Source organism: Myotis yumanensis, unplaced genomic scaffold (assembly GCF_028538775.1).
Source record: "Myotis yumanensis isolate MYYU_CA2020_CCGP unplaced genomic scaffold, mMyoYum1.0.hap1 SCAF_2, whole genome shotgun sequence".
Classification (NCBI taxonomy): domain Eukaryota; kingdom Metazoa; phylum Chordata; class Mammalia; order Chiroptera; family Vespertilionidae; genus Myotis; species Myotis yumanensis.
Window position 1 is genome coordinate 117,334,985 of NW_027223753.1, and position 24,622 is coordinate 117,359,606.

General features: G+C 40.6%; 1 pseudogene; it reads right to left on the bottom strand.

The window, feature by feature from the left end:
- Positions 1–6,778: 6,778 nt before the first annotated feature.
- On the bottom strand, positions 6,779–9,169 carry LOC139002066 (NADH dehydrogenase [ubiquinone] flavoprotein 3, mitochondrial-like; annotated as a pseudogene).
- Positions 9,170–24,622: the final 15,453 nt, after the last annotated feature.

Sequence of the window (24,622 nt, forward strand, 5' to 3'; positions counted from 1 at the left end):
ATAATCTGATGAACAGAATGAACTGGTGATTATAATAGAATCAGGGACATAGAAAGGGAATGGACTGACTATGCTTGGGGGGGGGGAAGGGGTGTGGGAAATGCGGGAAAAGACTGGACAAAAATCATGCACCTATGGATGAGGACAGTGGGTGGGGAGTGAGGGCGGAGGGTGGGGTGGGCACTGGGAGGAGGGGAGTTATGGGGGGAAAAAAGAGGAACAAATGTAATAATCTGAACAATAAAGATTTAATTATTAAAAAAAAAGAGTACATTAAAACAAAAAAGATTTTAAAAGTTTCATTTGAAACTGCCCATTCTAAATTCATACCAAAGTTAAATATTTTAAGCTTGTTATACCTTTGTTTGCCTTTTGAACTGAAAGGACCCCATGAAATCACATAGTTCCTCATTCTTGCTTTAAATGGCAGAGAGAGAGAGGATGATCAGAAAGGTTAAGTATGGTCCAATTTAAGCAGCTAGGGAAGAGCAGAAGAGCTTATCAAAGCTGGTCCCTGCGGCTCCTAATTAGGCTCTTTTCACCGCACTGTGCACAGGGAAAGCCTGTGAGAGTGCAGTATGATAGTGGGAACAAAGTCACACATGAGGAGACAGGTGGTCTCCAGGGAATATCAACTTCCCACCTGTTAAAAGACGATTTTTCTCTTCCAAAGAGGGAATGAGGGCCTACTTTTTAAAAGCTATTCAAAGGTGTGAATGTGTGAACTTCCAGCAAACTAAGGCAAGTGTATTGCCTAAGTAGAAAAAAAAATGGCACAAGTAAAATAAAGTGATTTCATGTACAAATTATATCCTCTCGAGTCTAAATAATTTGATGATCCTTAAGGAAAAAAAATCGGGCGTCTTGTCACCACACTTGAACTGCAACTCCATTACTGAATCAATACTCCGCTTAGCAAATATCCCTTCTGAAGTAAGCTTGATACACAAATTAAAACAGTTTAGGGAGGGAAAGCAGTCGTTCTGGGAAACTTGGGAAAAATAATGACCTCAAACAGTTTTTTTACTTAATAGACAGAACTGGAGCTGGGTGGTGGGGGTGTGGCAGAAAAGGGGTAGAAATGCCTTACATTATGATAACTGTTTTTAATAAAAGACATTTTCGTTTTAAAATAAAGGGAAAATGATCAAATGCAACTTTTCTCTAAAAAGTTATGCTTACATTTCACGGTCAATAGTGCTCCATTTGTAGGTGCCCCTTGTCTCAAAACCAATTTGGCTTATCTGTTTTCTCTCCCTTACACATATCTCAAAGCTGTAACAGACTCAGGGAAATAGATGATCCAGCCACAAATGCTCACTTCTCCAGGGACCTGCCTGTAAACTGACCTTGAGTTGCACAAACCAAAAAGAGCATTTGTGTGCCTCAGGGCCGTATTAAATCTGGAAAGATTAAATAAAAAGGAAGGTGGGATGGGCAGAGTTGGCCAAAGCAAATAAATACTCAGCTAGACCCTGCCAAGCCAATAGATAATAATGCAGAATCCCTACTGGGCTGCCCCTTATGGGGCAGAAGTGGTTACAGGAAATGTCTGTTTAGATTAATGCCCCATAATCATCAGTCTTTTACAAGAAGCTTTAAAATGTAAATGTGTTCAACTCTTTTTGTGGCTTTTTATTTCTGCTTTTTTAATTTGGGAGATTTGGGAGGGTTGGGAAAAGAAGAGCCTGAGGGTTCAGTCAAGCAGCATATGGGTCAAGGAAAATTTGATTGTTTGCCAGTGAATTTTAATGTATTCAGACATCACCTTTTTCCTGAGTCCTTTGCCTCTGGAGAGGAAGCACAACGACTGTGTGAAGGTTGTTGGTGAGGTTATGGGCTACCAATGAATAAACGGAAACTGAGTTCTGTATGACTTGTGACATCAATAAAAACCATCACTATCATGGGAGAGAAATTCCCACAGATAATTCTCAATGGCCTGGGTGGGGTACGCCAGGTTTTAAATCTCAAGCTGCTACCTACTGATGAGGCCTATTTTAAAAAGTATAAAAAGGTAAAGAAAGTAACAGGCTAAAGCTTGTTTTTGTTATAACAATCTGGAATAAATATACAACCAGAATTTCTAAAGATATAACATAAACATAAAAATTACAACCTAGATTTCCTTTGTACTTTCTAGGTACGATGCATAGTGTGGCAGGTTAAAGGTGGCTACAAATCTCTGATATTTCTCCCATGGAAAGATGGGGTCTGTAACTCCTTGAATCTGGATTGCTTCTGTGATAGCTTTTAACCAGTTGAATAAAGCAAGAGTCTCTCTGTGTTAGTTTCTGAGGCCCACCCCCAGGAAGCCATCAGCTTTAATTTCCTCTTAGAACACTATCTCTGGAAGTCCTGAGGCCTCACATAAGAAGTCTGATTATCCTGAGAGAATCTACTGAATATGTCACATTTGGGAGCTCTGGTCTACAGTTCCAGCCTTGCACGTACCTCCACCACATGCTCAACAAGTGAATGAGGCCACTTGCGCCCCACCACACACAGCTACACAACTCATCTGCCAGCTAAAAACTACGAGTGATTTCAGTTGATGAAGCAGAAGAACTTCCCTGTGAGATCTGCACATGTTCTTGACCCACAAAATTGTGAGATATCATAAAATGATGGTTTTTCAAAGCTACTAGCTACTGGGATGAACATCAGAGAATGAAATATGCAAGCAATTGCTTTACATTATTAACCTATTTAATCCTCATAATAATCTAATTTGCCCCATGTTAGAGATAAGCCTGAAAAAAACTGAAGTTTAATGAACTTAAGTAATTTGCCCACAACCACATTGCTAGGAAAAGGCAGACAAAGATTCAGGCTCAGGCAATCTGATGCCAAAATCTATATGCTTAGACATAACATTTTCTCCATCTATTCTGAAAAAATTAAAGAAAATTACCAATCAATAAATATTCATTAAGTGCTTTGAAATAGGGTAAAGCACTTTGTTATGTGTAATCTAGTAGGGGAGGCATGGCCACAGATATTAGTATAGTAATCCAAGTTAATAAAAGAACACACTGTCTTCACTGGCCAGTGTGGCTAAATTGGATGCAGCAGCATCCCATATACCGAAAGGTCGCAGGTTTGATTCCCAGTCAGGGCACATACCCACGTTACAGGTTCGATCCCTGATCAGGCATGTTGGAGAGGCAACAGATCAATATTTCTCTCTCTCTCTCTCTCTCTCTGTCTCTGTCTCTCATCGTCTCCCTTTCCCACTTTCTAAAAATCAATGAACATGTCCTCAGTGAGGATTTAAAAAAAAATACACACACTGCCTGATCCCCAACCCCAAATAAACTGCCTTCCTTACCCTATCCCACCTGTTCTCCAGTTGATTCTATTGCATCACCACAATTACCTCCTTTAAAACACTTAAACTATCTGAAATTACTTCATTTAGTTTCTTAATGCTTTTTTCCCCTTTTAGAACTTAAGCTCAGGTGAGCTGGTTTGATATGGCTTGAACATCCTTATCTTCACAACTTTATTTCATTCAATAAAAAGTCATTAACTAAAATCTTGAATAAATTATTTCATCCTCTTTAGGCTAGGCCAGTGGTCGGCAAACTGCAGCTCGCGAGCCACATGCGGCTCTTTGGCCCCTTGAGTGTGACTCTTCCACAAAATACCTCGTGAGGGCGCACACATACAGTGCGATCCAAACTTCGTGACCCATGAGCAGAAGTCGATATTTTGTAGAAGAGCCACACTCAAGGGGCCAAAGAGCCGCATGTAGCTTGTGAGCCACAGTTTGCCAACCACTGGGCTAGGCTCTTAGGTCTAAAACACTAAAGGTATTCAGGCTATAATATGGAAATATTAAGAAAGGGGCCCTAAAGAAATCTGTAGAGCTATCGCTCCCTTTTCCAGGGAAAACATACCATTTAGCTAGATCATGTGCTCTGAACTTGAGACTAGCATATGACATTCATGTTCCTCTCTCTCTCTCTCTCTCTCTCCTTCTCATCTCCCTTTCCCACTTTCTAAAAATCAATGAACATTGATAATTACCAATCAATAAATATTCATTATATCTAATGATCCTTAAGAATCATTAAATTATTTAGACTCGAGAGCATATGAGAGAGAGAGAAGCCCTTCAAAATTGTACCAAAAACATAGGTATATGAATGTGTGCATTTATCTTGGGAGAGGAATTGTAACTTTTATATTATCAAAAGAATCCTTAATTTAAAAGTATAAAGAGCTGGTATTTTTTAAAGATTGTTTTTCAATCTTTTCTTCACTGCCATTGATCAAGAAATACATTTTTCATAAGGATCCAGTATGTGCCGAAACCGGTTTGGCTCAGTGGATAGAGCATCGGCCTGCAGACTGAAAGGTCCCAGGTTCGATTCCGGTCGGGGGCATGTACCTGGGTTGCGGGTACATCCCCAGTAGGAGATGTGCAGGAGGCAGCTGATCGATGTTTCTCTCTCATCGATGTTTCTAACTCTCTATCTCTCTCCCTTCCTCTCTGTAAAAAATCAATAAAATATATTTAAAAAAAAAAAAAAAAGGATCCAGTATGTGAGCTCACACAGAGAGAAAAAAAATGGAAACAGAGGTTTCACGAAACAATATTTCCTCTAATTTTTGAAGTGCACTCTGATATTTTCTATTTTATTTTATTCTACTTCATATTTGAAATTATGATATTGACCCACAAAATTGATTTCACCGTTCACTACTGAAAAACACAGCTACAGTGACGGCTAAGTTACTTTTTTTTAACCAATTGTCGCTCTCCTTACAGATGAGGTGTTAGAATCAATTCAGAGGAGGAAGTATGGCATCTTGGCAGACAGATAAAGAGAGAATCTGAGAGCAGATATGAGCTTATGAACTTCTCAATCATACTGGGTTTGACTGCCCACACCCCTCTGGGTAAATTGCATTTTCAGAAAATACATTCCTATCAGTGTAACATATGATAGGACTTAGCGAGTGTGGGTATGCATAGCCACTGGTGTGCTCACAGGCTTCAAGGGGTGCAGAGTGAAGAAGATGTGGAGTATGGTATTTTGATCTTTCACAAAGGAAGTTCTCTGAGAGCGTGTCTGGTGGTAAATCTGCAAATTACCACAGAACTTCACATGGCATCCTGTGGGTGCACTAAATAGGGAGGTGGCCAGTATAAGCAAAACATCACTTCACTCTGAGTCAAAAGAAGTGGGCTGGAGTCCTAGTTTTACCTCTTGCACAAGTTAGACAAACTCTTAAAGCTTCATCTCCTTATTATCTAAAATGATAAAAAATAAAGGAACTCTGTTCACCTACCAGGGTTATGGTGAATAACAAATGCAACAAAAATCAGATAGACCTACGTATCCTCTATTATTTTCTATCTAGTTCCCACTAGTTGAGGATAATTCCAATTAGTCTAATATTTATTTGGAAATAACCCATATGTATTCAATAAATGTCTTTTATCAGATATAACTGTACAACCTCTTTAACTATATTTCAAGCGTTTCACTCCATGACTGGTGCCCCTTTTCCTTACAGTTCACACACTATCTTCTCAAGAGAAGAAGGATTTTAATATCCTTACAATCTTACTAGAAAGTAGCAGCACCTTAAAAAGGTAGGAAGTAGAGTTGCCTAAAGAGATGGAATTAAGGCAGTGGAGAAGAGAATTAGACACAGAGGCAGCTTTGGTGTGGTAGAAAAATCTAGACTTCAGACTCAGAAAACTCATTGTTTAAACCTCAGAACCTTAATTTACTATGTATGTATTATGGGCTGAATTGTGGCCCCCTCCCCCCAAATTCATATGTTGAAGTCATGTGACTCCATTTGGAAATAGGGTCTTTAAAGATTGAGTTAAAGTAATTAAGCTAAAACATGGTCATTAGGATGGACCTTAATCTAATATGACTGCTATCATGAGAAGAGGAGATTAGGATTGAGGCATGTACACAAGAGAGACCATGAAAAGACACAGGGAGAACACAGCTATCTACAGCCAAGAAGAAAGGCCTCAGAAGAAACCAACCCTGTCATATCTTGATCTTGCTTGGACTTCCCGCCTCCGGAACTATGAGAAAATTAACTTATGCTGTTTAAGCCACACTGTCTGTGGTATTTGTTGTGAGAGTCCAAGCAGATTTATATACTATGTAACCTTAGTGTGCCATAAGAATTAAATTTGGTAAAATGTTTTCTATAAATTACTATGGGCATTTATTTTGTTTTTACTTTCTCAAGATAAAAGGAAAAAGACTTTGTCATAAGGAAAATCAAACAAAGCAATTATAGGTTTTTAAAAATATAAGCTGTATCCCTGAACTTAGAAATGAGTAGTGTCTTCATATCACTTGCTTAAATCCCCTTTGTTTGGAAATCTTTCTCTTTTTTTTGCTCTGTTAAGTCTATACCTTTGAATAATTAAAGGAGAATCTTGTGACTGCAAAATAATGGCAAGAGTAATTATTACATGATTTTATAAATGGGCTCACAATCTTGACCCAGAGGAAAGTAACAAAGAATTGTAACAACACTTCTAGCCTGGTAGTCTGTAGAAACTCAACTATAAGCAAGACTCCTCTGGCATCACCTCTATCACTGTGAAGACAGCAGCTTTGGGGTAGAGCACCCCTTCATCCAGTGAAAATTTCATCTATCCAATCAAAGACCAGGAGAATCAGGTAAAGTCAGGTTCCTTTTTTTTTTTTTTTTTTTTTTACTTGAGCAGACTTTATTTTGCAGGCAAAAACCCAACAGACAACATAAGGGTGCTCATTAAACTGAGCTCTCAGTGGTGAGGTGACTCTCGGCCAGAAGAGGGCTGAAGCAACCTCCGTTTTGAGAGGTCCAGGTTCACGTCTAAGAAGGTGTACACGGTGCAGTCATGATGCTGGAGATTCTTGTCGGTGGTGTTGTCAAAAGGCTCGGCAGGAGCGGCGGGTGGTGCAGCGGATGGTGCGGGCTCACTTGGGAATCAACTTCTGAGCCATCTCTCTCCTTGTTAGACTCTGAATCGGAGGATGAAGATGAAGACGAAGATGAAGAACTGTCTGTCACTCTTTTGCTCTTCTGAAGAGCTTCTGAAGCGGAGCCCTATTTTATGAATGAAGATGGAACTTTTTCAGGAACTCTACCAAAGTCTTTCTTTCTTTCTTTCTTTCTTTCTTTCTTTCTTTCTTTCTTTCTTTCTTTCTTTCTTTCTTTTTTTTTTTTTGCAGGAAAAGGAAGTGATTTTATTCAAGTCACCTGAGATGGGATTCTTGTCACAAAATCCATCTCAACATCTCAATGCAGGCAGAGGGTTTTATAAGGAAGGAGAGGCAAAACAGAACAAATAAATCAAGGGGAGGGGATTGAAAAGTTCTCTATGTGCAGGCCAGCACAGTCCATTCCAATAAGGACCTGAATCTAGTCAAGTGATGGTCTAGTGCAGTGATGGCGAACCTATGACACGCATGTTAGAGGTGACACGCAAACTCATTTTTTTGGTTGATTTTTCTTTTTTAAATGGCATTTAAATATATAAAATAAATATCAAAAATATAAGTCTTTGTTTTACTATGGTTGCAAATATCAAAAAATTTCTATATGTGACACGGCACCAGAGTTAAGCTGGGGTTTTTCAAAATGCTGACAAGCCGAGCTCAAAAGGTTCGCCATCACTGGTCTAGTGTGTGACATCCTGGTCTTCATCATCCTGGTTCTACATCATCCTAGTTCTATGGCTGAAGGTCAGCAAATCTCCTGGAACTCTACCTGAGTAACATCGATGACCAGCACCACCACCGTCAACACTGCAAGCAGACAGCAGAAAAGCCGTAGTTTATAGAAACTGATCCACATTATCTGGCTGTGTCTTGATCACCCATGGCTAACACGATGCTACCTTCACTTCTCAAAACTCCATGTCTTTATTTTTCTGAGCTGCAGGTGAGCTTTCAGTTTCATTTGCTTCTTCTCTGCTAGCATCCTTAAGAGTTCTTAGTATAAAGGAGAAGCTGGGATTTATTTAAGCAGCACATTTTTCTTCAGAGGACTCCATTTTGCAACAGTATCAACAGACATAGAGGGTATTATGCTCAGAGAAATAAGTCAGTAAAAGACAAATACCATATGATTTCACTTATATATGGAATCTTTTTTGGAAATTTCCAGTTCCCAAGAAAAGATGCTTATTAGAACTAAAAATTAAAATTGACATCTACATTTCTTTCCAATGTAAATTCCTGATCTCAAGCAATTATAACAGCAGCCCTTATCTTGCCACATGCTGATTTTTTTTTCATTTTTATGCCATTCTTCTTGCTGCACATTCGCCTGCCGTGCGAGCTCTCCCCATGCGGGGGCGGGGGGGGGGGGGGGTGACTGATGCAGAGCTCAGGCGCAGCGATGCGGGCCGCTTACCAAAGTCTTTCTTTTTTCTTTTTTTATTGCTTAAAGTATTACAAAGGGTATTACATAGGTGTCCTTTTTTTTCTTCCCTGCCCTTGAAAATCCCCTGGCCCCCCTACCCCCCAGTGTCTTATGTCCATTGGTTATGCTTATATGGATGCATACAAGTCCTTCGGTTGATCTTTTACCCCCCTCCCTCCTGCCCCCCAACCCTCCCTGGCCTTCCTGCTGCAGTTTGACAATCAGTTTGAGGCAGCTCTGCCTCTGTATCTATTATTGTTCAAAAGTTTATAATGGTCTTTATTAAGGAACTCTTACCATTTGCAACGGCATGGATGGAACTGGAGAGCATTATGCTAAGTGAAATAAACCAGTCAATGAAGGAAAAATACCACATGATCTCACTCATTCATGGATAATAAAGACCAAAGTCTTTCTTGACAAAAACTTTGCAACCCCTTCATCTGTGAATAGCACGTTGTCACCAGGGTTAGGGCTAGCTACTGTCCCACCTAGATTCACAACTGATGAGTAAGAACTGGGTGAAGTTAAGTTTTTAGACAATTCAACTGCTGTTGAAGTGGTTAGTAGGTTGCCCCTCTCTTTTGGCTCCACCATATTTTTGGTGGACTTTGTTTCTTGAAATTCGGTGGCAGTCCCTTGTCACTCTTTTCTGATTCTGCTGAGAGAAAAGCCGTAGACACAATCCTCGAAACACTTGTCCTTCTAGAAGCATAGTCTTCAGCGCACCTGCTGGCCCTTGCCACAGCAGAATGAAGGCCGCCATCACGGTAACTCCAGTCAGGTTATTTTTTGGGTTGAGATTGAGCATTGCACTTGACATGGAATAAAAGGCATGTGAAACTCTTTGTTTTAGTGTCCTAAAATTTATTTCTATGCTCTATAGAAGAGGGCAGCCCTACTTTTCTCACAACTTATAGCAGGAGTATGGGCAAGCATTAATGCATCTGAACTATACAGACACACACCAAAATAGCAATCGTGGCTATCCACAGGATTTGGATATTTTAAAAATAATATTTACCTTTTTCCAGTACATTCCAAATATTCTAATATCATATATTTCATTTTTAACCAAAACCATTCAATTGGTGGGCAAGTATACCGTAGAAATATATTACTTATGATTTAGCAAATGATGTTGAGAATCATCACAAATAAATACATGTATAAATAAATGAGTTACCAATGATAAATTGTTAATAAAAACTAATTTTTTAAAAAATAGCTTTTGTACCATGACTGAATTAGACTAGTCAGAAATCACAGAGAGAACCTTCTAGAGCATGCTTCCTTTCAGTGGCTAGGTCAGGGCATTGCCACATGTTATTTTTTTGGCGGGGGGGGGGGGCGGTATTTTTTAAATTTTTTATTGCTTAAAGTATTACAAAGAGTATTACATATGTCTCCTCCCCCTCCCCTTGACATTCCCCCGGCTTCCCCTACCCCCCAGTGGCTTGTGTCCATTGGTTATGCTTATATGCATGCATACAAGTCCTTCGGTTGATCTCTTACCCCCCTCCTCCCGCCCCCAAACCCTCCCCGGCCTTCCCACTGTAGTTTGATAGCCTGTTCGATGCTGCTCTGCCTCTGTATCTATTTTTGTTCATCAGTTTATAATGGTCTTTATTATCCATAAATGAGTGAGATCATGTGGTATTTTTCCTTCATTGACTGGCTTATTTCACTTAGCATAATGCTCTCCAGTTCCATCCATGCTGTTGCAAATGGTAAGACTTCCTTCTTTTTTACAGCAGCAGAGTATTCCATTGTGTAGATGTGCCACAGTTTTCTAATCCATTCATCTGCTGATGGGCACTTAGGCTGTTTCCAGATCTTCACTGTAGTAAATTGTGCTGCTATGAACATAGGGATGCATATATCCTTTGTGATTGGTGTTTCTGGTTTCTTGGGATATATTCCTAGAAGTGGGATCACTGGGTCAAATGGGAGTTCCATTTTTAACTTTTTGAGGAAACTCCATACTGTCTTCCATAATGGCTGCACCAGTCTGCATTCCCACCAGCAGTGCAAGAGTGTTCCCTTTTCTCTGCATCCTCTCCAGAACTTGTTGTTTGTTGATTTGTTGATGACAGCCATTCTGGCAGGTGTGAGATGGTACCTCATTGTTATTTTGATTTGCATCTCTCGGATGATTAGTGACTTTGAGCATGTTTTCATATGTCTCTTCTTTCTCAGGATTGCTGCAGCTATATATATATACCTCTAAAATATATATATTTTTTACTTAGCATAATGCTATATATATAATCTCCTTTGGAATCACATGCATATCTGGATTCAAATTTTGGCTCCATTACCAACTGCTGTGTGTAGCCTCCTGCAAGTTATTCCATTCATTTAAGAACTATTTCACATTAAGAGTGAAAATACTTTCAGAGTGCTTGACTAATTTACCTTGTGATGAAGTACTTAGAACTTTAACTGTAACCCCCACCCCTCCCTGGCCTTGCTGCTGTAGTTTGAAAGTCTGTTCAATGCTGCTCTGCCTCTGTATCTATTTTTGTTCATCAGTTTATAATGGTCTTTATTATCCATAAATGAGTGAGATAATGTGGTATTTTTCTTTCATTGACTGGCTTATTTCACTTAGCATAATTCTCTCCAGTTCCATCCATGCTATTGCAAATGGTAAGAATTCCTTCTTTTTTACAGCAGCATAGTATTCCATTGTGTAGATGTACCACAATTTTCTAATTCATTCATCTGCTGATGGGCACTTAGGCTATTTCCAAATCTTAGCTATGGTAAATTGTGCCGCTATGAACATAGGGATGTATATATCCTTTGTGATTGGTGTTTCTGGTTTCTTGGGATATATTCCTAGAAGTGGGATCACTGGGTCAAATGGGAGTTCCATTTTTAGTTTTTTGAGGGAACTCCATACTGTTCTCCACAGTGACTGCACCAGTCTGCATTCCCACCAGCAGTGCATGAGTGTTCCCTTCTCTCTGCATCCTCTCCAGCACTTGTTGTTTGTTGATTTGTTGATGACAGTCATTCTTGCAGGTGTGAGATGGTACCTCATTGTTGTTTTGATTTGCATCTCTCAAATGATTAGTGACTTTGAGCATGTTTTCATATGTCTCTTGGCTTTCTGAATGTCTTCTTTTGAAAAATATCTATTTAGGTCCTTTGCCCACTTTTAATTGGATTGTTTATCTTCCTTTTGTTAAGTTGTATAAGTTCCCTATAAATGTTGGAGATTAAACCCTTATCAGTGATGACATTGGCAAATATACACTTTTAAAAGGTATTCTGGCTATTTGTAGATTGGATGGGAACCAGAATGGAGAGAGAACCCTTATTGCAGGAGGCTAAGAGAAGGATGATTGTGTTTTGAACTAGTAAGTTGACTCTGAATATGAAGCTAAGTGAACTCTTTGAGTTGTGTACTGGGAGGAGAATCAATAGGTGATGATGTGAATAGGAGGTAAAGGGATTGTCAACTTACCAGTAAAATGAGTGATAAAAAAAAAAATCCATCATACAAGTTCACAGTCAGCATTTAATAAGACAATGCAAGTCAGGTGCACATAGGAAGTATTATATGTATGTAAACTGTTATTATGACAAAGATAGATAAAATAATAAACATTTGAAAACAATTCCCAGTCTTTCTAAATTGCCCAGAAAGTATCTTTATACCAGTTGGGAGTTGAAGAAAATTGAAGGGTGGTAATTGGCTAATTTTGAATCATCATTTTCCCTTAGATGCACATGTCTTTGAAGGCACTATTGGTTTTCCCTTGTTTGAAATGGCTGCCTCATCATTTCACTGAGTCCTGAAGACAACTTCAAGCAGTAAGAGAACTGCTTAGACTTCCACATGCCTGCTAAGGAGTCAAGGGAAGACAAGAGGAAACAAGAATGAAAACTTCCATAAAAGATTTGCCTCCACCTAATTCAAAGAATCTGTAAAGTGGATTCATTGCTTGTGATTAAAATAAATAAACTCAATTGAAGGATTTAATAACTTAACTTTTCACCTCTATATCTCTAGATTATAATTCTGAGAAAGAGTAAGGTCGTTTCCTTACATGACAAGCACTTGGCGTTTTGTGCAGATGTCATTTTCTCAACATGACCACAGGAATGACAGGAGAGATGAAGGGTCAGAGAAGCCAATGAGTGCTGTTTGCATCTTGAGAAAAGCAAAATGCAAATGGCAAAAGTGCTAAGTAGGAAACAGAGAAAGAGATCTCTCCTGGTCACTCTTACAAACCAATAGACTCCCTCATCCTGATCATCTAGACCCGTGGTCGGCAAACTGCAGCTCTCGAGCCACATACGGCTCTTTGGCCCCTTGAGTGTGGTTCTTCCACAAAATACCACGTGTGGGAGCGCATGTACAGTACGATTGAAACTTTGTGGCCCATGCATAGAAGTCGGTATTTTGTGGAAGAGCCGGTATTTTGTGGAAGAGCCACACTCAAGGGGCCAAAGAGCCACATGTGGCTCGCGAGCCACGGTTTGCCGCGCCGATCCTCTGGTTGTTTCCTCAAACAAAATAAACATTAAAGGGTAATTATTTTCCCCTGAGGATTACTACCAGTTTCTTTTTACTTGTCAGCCTTGTTTCTAAGGCTTCAGTAATGAGCAAAGAAGGAAGCACAGGTATTCAGAAGGGTCCACCCTGGGTCATAAGAGGGAGATATAACTTCTCAAGGCTTCTGGCAGGAAGGACTGAAAATATACCATCATTTCTGACTGCAGAGGACTAGCAGGACTTTCTAGACACCTGAACAGACTTATCTAATCACCCAGATCTTTTTCTCTGATTTTTATTGATTTACTGTCAAAGTTTCTGCAACAATTAATTAGTCATTATTTATAAATGCCCCTGGTGTAGTTCAATAGTACAATATTATCTCAATAATTTCTCAGGCTACTTACTGTGTCCCTTGGTCTACAAGGACGGCTTATTGCCATGACAGCTTTTAATGCAGTTTGCTATTGATATTTTTTAAACAGTCTTTGTGTTGGTGGATTTTTGAACTAACTAGTAAAATGGTCCCCTGCCAATCCACAACTTAAGAGGGTTAGACCTTTAATACCTTTAATGCCATTGGCTGTCAGCCACTACAGAGAGCAAGACTATTAGAACAGTCCACTGATTCCCACGGGTGTCCTAGTGCCCTGTGGAGCTGCAGAGAGCACTCGGAGTCCCATGACATAGAAAAGGGCTGAGAGGTCTCATGTGGACGGGAAAGTGATCCTCTCACTGGGGTGATAAATGCCTCCCTGGCACTACTGCTTATTTGTACACACAACTGAAAGTCCCATGTCACAATATATTGTAAGCATCTGCCTCATCTGAAGCAAACACTATACGTTTGTGTGCTTTGTGCCAACCCCAGAGTGTGCTTTCAAAAAGATGTGAAGGATTACACTGAATGCAGTTTAAATCAGGAATACTGTGCCCATTTGGCTTTTTGCTTTTCCCCAAGCCAGTAAAGTGGCAGCTAACCTGGTTATTTTTCAGAGTGGCACAGAGCCAGGGAGGTGGGATGAGAACTGATAGTATGTTTCTCCTGATTCCAGGCTTCTGGGTCTTTGCCACAGGAGGGAGTGGCAGTGAGCCAGAAACAGAAGCCAGAACAACACTGGGAGCGTGAATCTCTGTCTTATGCTACAGAGACCATTACTATAACTTACTCAAAGCTAGAATGTTAGTACAAAAGAAATGGATTAGATGCATTGACAATTCCGGAATATCCTGACAGAATCATCATAGGATGAGAAGTCAAGCAGAACTGAGAGAAAAGTTAAAACACTTAGAGTTTTTTTTATTGCATTTTGCAACTTACCAGCAGGAAAACCTCTGCATTTGACTTTTTGATTCAGATCTGGAAACACATTTAAAAATAAGAATGATACCTGGCATGAGTCATGATTTTTTTTTCAATCCCAAATTTACAACAAATCTGGAAGACAAAAGTAAGTTGAAAGACTATGGGTGGGGGCAGGTGTGTGTGTGTGTGTGTGTGTGTGTGTGTGTGTGTGTGTGTGTTTGTGGGCGAGTGTGGGTGGGGGGCTGAACTTCCCATCAAATGACAATGAAGCCACATGGGCAGAACAGCACCCATGCCAGTGCTAAAGGAAGAAACAGCTCTCATGGCAGCAGCAAGGTGAGGGTGAGGCTCAAGAAAAGGAGAAATAGAGTTTCTGAGGTCTAGGGTTTAGTGAAAGATTTGGTAGAGCAGTGGTTAATTTTTTTATTATTGCAAACACAAGCAGAAGTCAAACACAAGCTCAAGTCATACACACGCACAAACTTGGATTAATTACACAAGTACCAGATATCCGTAGATGCCCTCATTGGCATAATTTACATAATTAGTACTGAATGGCGGAGATAGACTGAAAATGAAATTTGGATTGGTGTCCTATGACAACCATGCCACTGAGTGCCTACAGCCAATTGGTCTGACACTACTCTCTCCACCTCCTCCCTTGACTTACTTTATTCCTTCCCTCTTAACTTCTGTGACTCACATTCATTCCATCTGCCTTTGAATACTGTCATTGATATGTTGTGGACATAGTCTAAGCTCATTGATGAAATGAAGTTAAAATAACAGCTAAACTTTTCCTGTAGAGTTGGGTACTTGTACAAGCAATTGACCAGGAATCAAAGAGCCTATGCACTAGACAAGTTCTACTAGTGAGCATCCCTGTTAACAATGACATTTACTCATTATACAGCTTGTTATGCAATTTGAGATTTGATTTTTCACATGTAAAATGGAGCAAAGAATTTATTTTATGACCACCCAATAAGGCTGTAGGATCAAGTGATATTATACACATGAAAGCTTTTGACAAACTGTCAAGTGTTTTAAAACATACTTAAATTTATATTTCTGATCAGGAAGAATGGACTTTTATCTGGAATAAAAGTGAAATGATAAATGAAGTTATTGGTTGGAAGTATAAAAATAAAATCTAGAAAACTTCTTAAACTAAATCAAAATTATGACAATACCAGCAATAAGGATGTTTAACATGATTCTATCTACATTGCTGCTGAAGTCTGATAGACGCAGGGGGCATTTAAACTTTGTATAATTGACAATAAACTGTCGTTTTAATCCCAGAGTTTGCCTAGCAAACATCACAAGGGCTAAGCTAATTTTGAGATACCATAATACCAACTTCCTATAACTCCCCCAAATCTGTTCCATGCTTTATGTTTCTTTACTCTTTTTAAAAATATATATATTTCTATTTACTTTAGAGAGGAAGGGAAAGAAGAGAGAGAGAGAGAGAGAGAGAGAGAGAGAGAGAGAGAGAGAGAGAGAAACATCAATGATGAGAAGGAATCATTGATTAGCTGCCACAGGCCACAATAGGGATCGAACCCACAACCCAGGCATGTGCCCTGATCAGGACTTGAATCACGACCTACTCATTTACAGGTTGACGCTCTACCACTGAGCCATTCGGGCAGGGCTTTATGTTTCATTTTCAGTTCATTATGTATTGCTTTCAAGGTTATAAGAAGAATAATAGAAAAGATGAGTAAATAATGAACATTCTTGCCAGAAAAATAAACACTGCATGGTACTGTTGTTAATAAGAGTGTCCCACGTAAAAAAAATGTCCTGCCCTACTTGCCTTTAAAAGCCCTCAGCATTCAGGTTCTGACTTTTCTTTGTTAAAGTACACCAAAAAAAAAAAAAAAAAAAAAAAAAAAAAAAGGAGAAATTCAGAGAACAGCAATCAAATTAAAAAGAATAGTAAATAAATAAGGGCTGAAAGAATGGGGCAATCTTTATTATGAGAAAAACAAAACAAAGTACGGTAAAAGGTCAAGGAAAAATAGATAGTAGGTTTAGAACCATTATGCATAGCAAGCAAAGGACAAAATATCATGCATTAAAGTTCTTACTGGTAGGATCTATTGTTACAAAAGAAAAAACACAGCAACACATGAACTATCCAGTTTTAGCTGCGTGCAAAAGGTCCCATTTTTAAGAATTTTTAAAAATCTTTATTGTTGAAAGTATTACACATGCTCCTTTTTCCCCCATTGACCCTCCTAGCCAGCCTCACCCAGCCATTTTTAAGAATTAACTTGAGGATCATAACTGTAATAATCCATAATGCCAAGTCACTTATGTTCTTTTTTACCCCCTGTGAACAGCAGATATAAAGATGCAAATAGCCTAGACATCATCCCTTAATGCTAATAAATGCTAAAGTTAAACAGAGCAAAATAAAGATAGACATTACAGAATAAACAATTTGTATTTTACTGCTAAATTATTCAATGTCTCATGGAAATGTTACTCCTATCATATTATAAAACAATAACACCCAAAATCATGACTGCAGGGAGAGCATTTAAAATGTTCACCAGGATTATTGTGACTTCCATATTTCTGCACAGGGGGCAATTTAATTTCATTGTAGATACCATGCAGAAGTGTTTATTCCTGCCACAGAAGATGTAAAATGTCATCCTCTTCCATTGTCACTGAGGTTTCTGCTACCACAGAGCAAACAGAGTTGCCAAAGAGAACATAGATCCAAATGGAAGACAGAGAGATAAGAGAAATTCACAGCATCACATGGCCAGAGAGAGCATTTGGTGAGATTTTGGACAAAATTGGGTCTTCTAAAACAATTCAGTAGAGAAAGATTCAGTACATTATGCACTGTGATTGAATACATATGCATAAAATAAACAGTAATGATAAAAAAAGTAGGTAGACATTTCACTTATGAACATAATGGGACAAGAGAAATACAAGGCACAAAGATAAAAATTCAAGCAGGCCAGATGTATTTCCCCAGTTGACATAATATTGTTACTAATCTCTGAGAGAGAAAACATTATAAAATGCAGCAGATATTTCTCATTTAAAATAGAGCATATATATATATATATGCTTCTGCCATGGCCAGTGTGGTTCAGTTGGTTGGCGCATCATCCTGTGCAGCAAAAAGTTTTGGGTTTGATTTCCAGTCAGAGCACATAGCTGGGTTGCAGGTTTGATCCCCAGGCGAGGACCATAGAGGAGGCAACCAATCATGCTTCTCTCTCACATCAATGTCTCTTTTTATCTCTCTGTCCCTTCCCCTCTCTCTAAAAAAATCAACAAAAGCATATCCTCGGGTGAGGATTAAATATGTGTGTGTGTGTGTGTGTGTGTGTGCATGTTTCTAATATAAAAATAGAAAAAGATAATTTCCTAAATATTATAAGTAGTACTTATTAGAAATTAACAGAAAATATTAAAAGGTGACATGCTAAAAGCATCCCCAATTAAGCCAGGGGCGTGATAGAATAACAGAAAGTCACCAATAGTTTGAGAGTGGAGCTCATGTAATAAATTCAGAAAAGAGTTTGCTAACTGATTAAATTTTAGAAAAGAAGAGAGATAGAACTATTATTATTTGCATAATGTAATTTTATTACTTGGGGATCCAAAAGAAATAACAAATAATTGTTATTTTTTTTAGAAAGAGGGTGTCATGTATGAGAAACTGTAAAGTTTCTATAAAATTTCACAATTGATTGCATGTAGCAAAAATAAAGGAGATATGAAAGTCCAAAGTTTTATTGGATGGTGAGTCTACTTCTATCTCCAATACAACCACTTTAATGCAGGCTGCAGTCATGTCTGGCCTGGATTACTGCAATAGCTCCATTCTTTCTCCTATAGTCAATTATCCTCACAGCTGCTTGATTTTTTTTATATTGAGATTTAGTTGGCATATACCCATCTCACCCACACTCCTCCACCCCTCACCTCTGGCAACTACCAATTTGTATCCATGAGTTCAGTTTTGTGGGGAGTGTAGATTCTACATATAAGAGTGATCATATTGTATTTGTCTTTCTCCACCAGAGTTATATTACTTATCATAATACACTCAAGCTCCAGCCATGTTATTGCAAATAGCAATATTTCATTCTTTTTTATTCCATTGTATGTATGTATGTATGTATGTATATTCCATATTTCTTTATTCACTTATCCATTGATGGACAGTTAGGTTGCCTCCATGTCTTGGCTATTGTAAATAATGCTTCAATTGGCATGGGGATGCACATATCTTTTTAGTTTCCTTTGGATAAATACCCAGAAGTGGAATTTCTGGATCTTGTGGTAGTTCTATTTTTAATTTTTTGAGGAACCTTCATACTGTTTTCCATAGTGGCTGCACCAATTTACATTCCTACCAATAGTGCACAAGCATTCCCTTTACTCCACATCCTCACCAAAACTTGTTATTTCTTGTTTTGATTTGTTTTGTTTTTAATAGCAGCACTCCTAACAGGTGTGAGGTAATACTGCAGTTTTTATTTGCATTTCCCTGATTAGTGATGTTAAGCACCTTTTCATGTGCCTGTTAACCATTTGTATGTCTTCTTTGTAAAAATGTCTATTCAGATCTTCTGCCAATTTTTAAATTGGATTGTTTGTTTACTTTTTAGTATTGAGTTGAACAAGTTCTTTATATATTTTGTATATTAATCCTGTATTGGATATATGGTTTATAACTATTTTCTCCTGTGTAGTAGTAGGTTACCTTTTCATTTGGTTGATGTTTTCCTTTGCTGTGCTAAAATAATTTTAGAACTAATAACTGAATTCTATAAGGTGGTTCCATATAAGAAAATACACAAAAATCAATAGTTTTTCTTTCTGAATAAACATTTTTTAAGTTGGAAAATGAAATGAGGAATAATATCAAATTTATGTTAGCAACAAATTTGGTAACTCCTCAGTATGAATTTAACAAGAAAATAATCCTATCTAATAAAAGAGTGATATGCAAATTAACCATCACTCCAGGACAAAGATGGCGGCACCCAGTACCTCTCAACTGCTGGAGTCTACCAGTCCGGGGAAGGGGGCAGCCACTGAGAGCTGGCAGCATGAGCGGCCTGATGGAATGCTGCCCAGAGGCCCTCCTGATCCTTTATAAAAAAACAAAAACAAATTCACACCCCAGGAGTGATCCCCCACACACACACCTGCAGCCTCAGGGTCTCAGCCTCGGCCCCCACAGAGCAATCCCCTCCCAGCTGCAGCCTCGGGTCTCAGCCTCGGAACCTTGTGCATCCCCACAGAGTGATCCCCCCCCACACACACCTGCAGCCTCAGGGTCTCAGTCACAAAAGCATCCGCGCCCGCCTCGGCGAGTGATCCTGCCCCACTGGCAACCTCAGGGAGTCAGCCTCGGAACTTCCCTTACCCCCAGCCCAGTGATTGGAGCAGGAAAGGGGGGGAGGGGGGAGTATCTGGGCAAAGCTGCTCAGCAAACTTCTCCCATTGGGCAGAAACTTGTAAAAACTATAAAAAGAAACCTACATAGCCTTACTAAAGAACATACTGGGAGAAACATACCACTTTTAAAAATATGTTTTTATTGATTTGTACGGAGGGGGGTAGGAAGAGAGAGAGATCAAACATCAATTGGCTGCTTTCTGCACCCTGCCTACTGGGGATTGAACCTGCAACCCAGACATGTGCCCTAACCTGGAATCCAACCAGCGACCTCTTGGTGCATGGTCAATGTTCAACCACTAAACCACATCAACCAGGCTAAATATAGCATTTTCCTAGATGAAAAGACTTAGCCCCATTCAGATATAAAACAATTATACAATAACATTCAAACAGAAGCTTGCATTTTTTGTTTCTGAAGTCTGACATGTATATACTAAAGCTAAGAAAATTTTGAGAAAGAATAATAAACACTGAATAGTATCAGCTTAGCAAAATTAAAAAGATTAGATTTGGTTTAAAAGTGGAGAAACAGACAATCCAATATATTTCTATGGGAATATAAGTTGCTAAAATGTTGCATTTAAACTATGACCCAGCAATCATACTTATAAGAATTTACTAGAGGCCTAGTGCACAAAAATTTGTGGACTGGAGGCGGGGTCCCTCAGCCCAGCTTGCCCCCTATCACATACTGGGAGCCCTCAGGGGATGTCCTACTCCCTGCTCCCTGCTCCCCTTGGGGAGCGGGCCTAAGCCACAGTCTGGCCTCCCTTTTTGGGAGGCGACCGGGCTGGTCAGGGGAAGGCACCAGCCCCATCACCCACTGCTGCAGCCACTGCCAGTCACCGCAGCCACCAAGGTGTTTTCATCAACACAGACTCCAGTCCCTTTACCGTGAAAAAATGACAACTTTCTTAAGGCATTTTCAAGATGTGTCTTTCATAGATATGACATTTCTTTATTATATTTTTTATCCTCCCCTGAGGATATGTTTCCATTGATTTTTAGAGAATGTGGAAGAGAAAGGGAAAGACAGAGAGTAACATCAAAGTGAGAGGAACACTGATTGGTTGCCTCCTGCATGAGCACTGACCTGCGCCCAGGCCAGGGAGGAGCCTGCAACCTAGGTACATGCCCTTAGTCAGAATTGAACCCAGACCCTGCGGTGGGCAGGCCGAGGCATTATCCACTGAGCAAAACCAGCTAGGACAGGATATGACATTTCTTAACCCTCCAGCAGTGGACCTTCCTTTTTTTCTCCAGGAGTGTGATAAAAAACCCTAGATCACCTATTTGGATTCTTATTACCCAAGTTACTAAGAATAATACCAGTGGCATACAGGGAGCTAAGCCAATGAGCAGTCAGAAAAGGCGTTTCCTCTGTAATTCACACCAATTGCCGGCTTGGCCCCTGCCCAGGCCTAATGCCTCTGGCCAAGTCATTAGACCTGGGCAGGGGACCTCCAGCTCCCTCAATCGTTGGCTCAGCCCCTGCTTCCCATGATCGCTGGCTCTGCCCCTGCACAGGCTTAAGGCCTATGGCCAAAGCCTTAGGCCTGGGCAGGGGACCCCCAGCTCCCACCATCGCCGGCTCTGCCCCTGCTACCCCCAATTGCTGGAACCGCCTCTGCCCAGACCTAACACCTCTGGCTGGGGCATTAGGCCTGGGCAGGGGACCCCCAGCTCCAACCTTGGCCGGCTCCGCCCCTGCTCACAATGGCTGGCTCCACCCATGCCTAGGCCTAAAGCCTCTGGCCAAGGCATTAGGCCTGGGCAGGGGACCCCCAGCTGCCCACGATCACTGACTCCGCCTCTGCTCCCCGCAATGGCTGGTTCCACCCCTGCCCAGGCCTAACGCCTCTGACTGAGGCGTTAGGCCTGGGCAGGGGACTCCCAGCTCCCCACGATCTCCTGCTCTGCCCCTGCCTAGGCCTAATGCCTCTGGCGGAAGCATTAGGCCTGGGAAGGGGACCCCCAGCTCCCACCATCACCTCCGTCCCTACCCAGACCTAATACCTCTGACCAAGGCATTAGGCCTGGACAGAGGACCCCCAGCTCCCACCATCACCAGCTCCACCCCTACCCAGACCTAATACCTCTGGCCAAGGCATTAGGCCTGGCAGGGGACCCCCAGCTCCCATTGCTGGCTCCTCCCCTGCTTCCCGCGATCACTGGCCGGGGGCGGGCAAAGGCACCCGGTTCTCCGATCATGCCCCCTGGCTCTTGGCTGCCTCCTTGGTTTCCGGTCACGGGCAGCGGCAGGCGGCTTCTTCTGTCCTTCCCCTTTCGCCTCCCAGCATTGCACCTACATATGCAAATTAACCGCCATCTTAGTTGGCAGTTAATTTGCATATCGCCCTGATTAGCCAATGGGAAGGGTAGCGAAGTTACGGTTAATTACCATGTTTGTCTATTATTAGATAGGATTCTTTGAAAATAATGGCAAGGGGTCAATGGGGGAGGAAGGGGGAACATCTGTAATACTTTAAACAATAAAGATTTTTTAAAAAGAAAATATGGCGAGAATATCCAGTCAAAACTTTCTTTACAATAGCAAATCACTCAAAACAACTTTAAAATCCACTAGGAAGTAATTAAACAAATCATAATATGTCTATAGAATGAAATACTGTCCAGTCATTAAAAAGAATTAGATTCATAACCTGGAAATATGGCCTGAATGTATTATTAAAAAGAAATCTTTCAGCTATCATACAGAACATGGTTCTATTGACAAAATTAGCTATTTACTGCAAGGAGAGCTGTAACCCTTCACCCCTATGCATCACGCCCCTGAGGTTACAATAGAGTTGTCTCCAGATAAACAGCATCTGGGTCAAAGAGACATGCTGTTAACCCACATAGGTGATGGTGCCCCCTCCCCCCCCTTCCCGCTCCAGTCACTCGGCTGGGGGCAAGGGAAGTTCCAAGACTGACTCCCTGAGGTTGCCAGTGGGGCAGGATCACTCACTGGGTGGTGCAGATGCTTTCGAGACTGAGACCCTCAGGCTGCAGGTGTGTGTGAGGGGGGGGATCACTCTGTGGAGGTGTGCAAGGTTCGAGGCTGAGACTCGGTGGCTACTGCTGGGAGGGGTGTGGGCATGGGCACTTCAGAGGCTGAGACCCTGAGGCTGCAGGTGTATGTGGGGGGGAGATCACTCCGTGGGGACATGCATGTTTCCGAGGCTGAGAACCCAGGCTGCTGCTGGAAGAGGATCGCTCCGGGGGGGGGGGGGAGGGGGGGAGGTTGCGGGCGCTTCTGAGGCTGAGACCCTGAGGCTGCAGGTGTGTGTGTGTAGGGGGGGATCATTCCATGGGGGTTCAGGCGCTTCCGAGGCTGAGACCCCGAGGCTGCCACTGGGAGGTGATCGTTCCGTGGGGGCCGAGGCTGAGACCCTGAGGCTGCCAGTGTGTGTGTGGCAGGGAGAATCAGTCTGTGGGAAGTGAATTAGTTTTGTTTTGTTTTATAAAGGGTCAGGGAGGGCCTCTGGGCAGCATTCTGTCAGGCCACTCAGCTGCCGGCTCTCAGCGGCTGCCCCCTCCCCCAGACTGGGGGACTCCAGTGGGGTTGAGAGGGACTGGGCGCCGCCATCTTTGTCATGGAGTGATGGTTAATTTGCATATTACTCTTTTATTAGATAGGATATTGTCATAATCCCTAGATTTGAAGAATGATTTCAGTTTTGGGTTTTTTCTTTTCATATTTTTATTGATTTCAGTGAGAGGGAGAGAGAGCTAGAAACATAAATGATGAGAGAGAATCATTGACTGGCTGCCTCCTGCACGCTCCCTACTGGGAATTGAGCTGGCAAACCCGGCATGTGCAAAATGGACATGTGCCCTTGACAGGAATCAAACCTGGGACCCTTCAGTCCACAGGCCTATGCTCTATCATCTGAGCCAAACCGCCTAGGGCTGATTTCAGTTTTTTTAAAAAAATAGACTTTATATTTTAAAATTGATTTACTAGTAGGTTTACAAAAAAGTTAAGATAGTACATGGAGTTCCTAGACAGTTTCTCCTTTCCTTTTATTGGTGTTGTTCTTGATCACCTGGCTGAGTTAGTTATTAGGGTCTCCACTCCAAAGTTACTCTTTTCCCTTTTTCCATACTGTCCTCTTTGGAAGGAAGTCACTATGTGCAGCTCATACTTAAGGAGCTGTGAATTACACTCCCTCTCCTTAAAGACAAAGTAGCTACATAAATTACTTAGACTTCTTGTACATGGGAGATTCATTCCTTCTCCTACAATTATTTATTCAATCATTTATCATATTGATATTCTATCAGTTTGGACACATGCATATTTATTTTATACTTTGGGTTATAATCCAATACTACTTTATTTTATTGCTTAAATTGTTCCCGCTATGACATTGAGAGCTCTTTCACTTGTGGCCCTTGTGTCCACCTGACACACTCCCATCAATATGGATTTTGTTTGTGAGCATTTCCTTATTTTCTGGAAGTAGGAGATGGTCCAGGCATATCTTGTATATTTCCTAATCCAGTTCTACAATCAACCATTTTTCCAAGGAGTCCTGGTTATCATAAGTTTTTTATGTCATCATGAAAATATGCAATATATGTTTCCTTATGCACCTTGAAAATGTCATTTAATCTATAATAAAACCAAATGCATTAAGATTTTAATAATTTATCAAAATTATATGTATAAAAGGTGAAATGAGGAGTATCTGATAATGAAGGCACTGGAAACCTGAAGAGAGAGTAATTTTAGAAACAAAATGTGACATTTGAAGATTTATCATACAGACCTTATCAATATTTTAACAGTAATAGTCATAGAAAATATAAAGGTCAGAAAAATTCATATTTTAATCCTCAGGCACTGGTTCTGAGTTGAAACACCAAATATATTCATGAATAAATATACACAAATCCCAGTGAGTAGTTTCATGACGTATGATATTAGAGTTCTACACTGT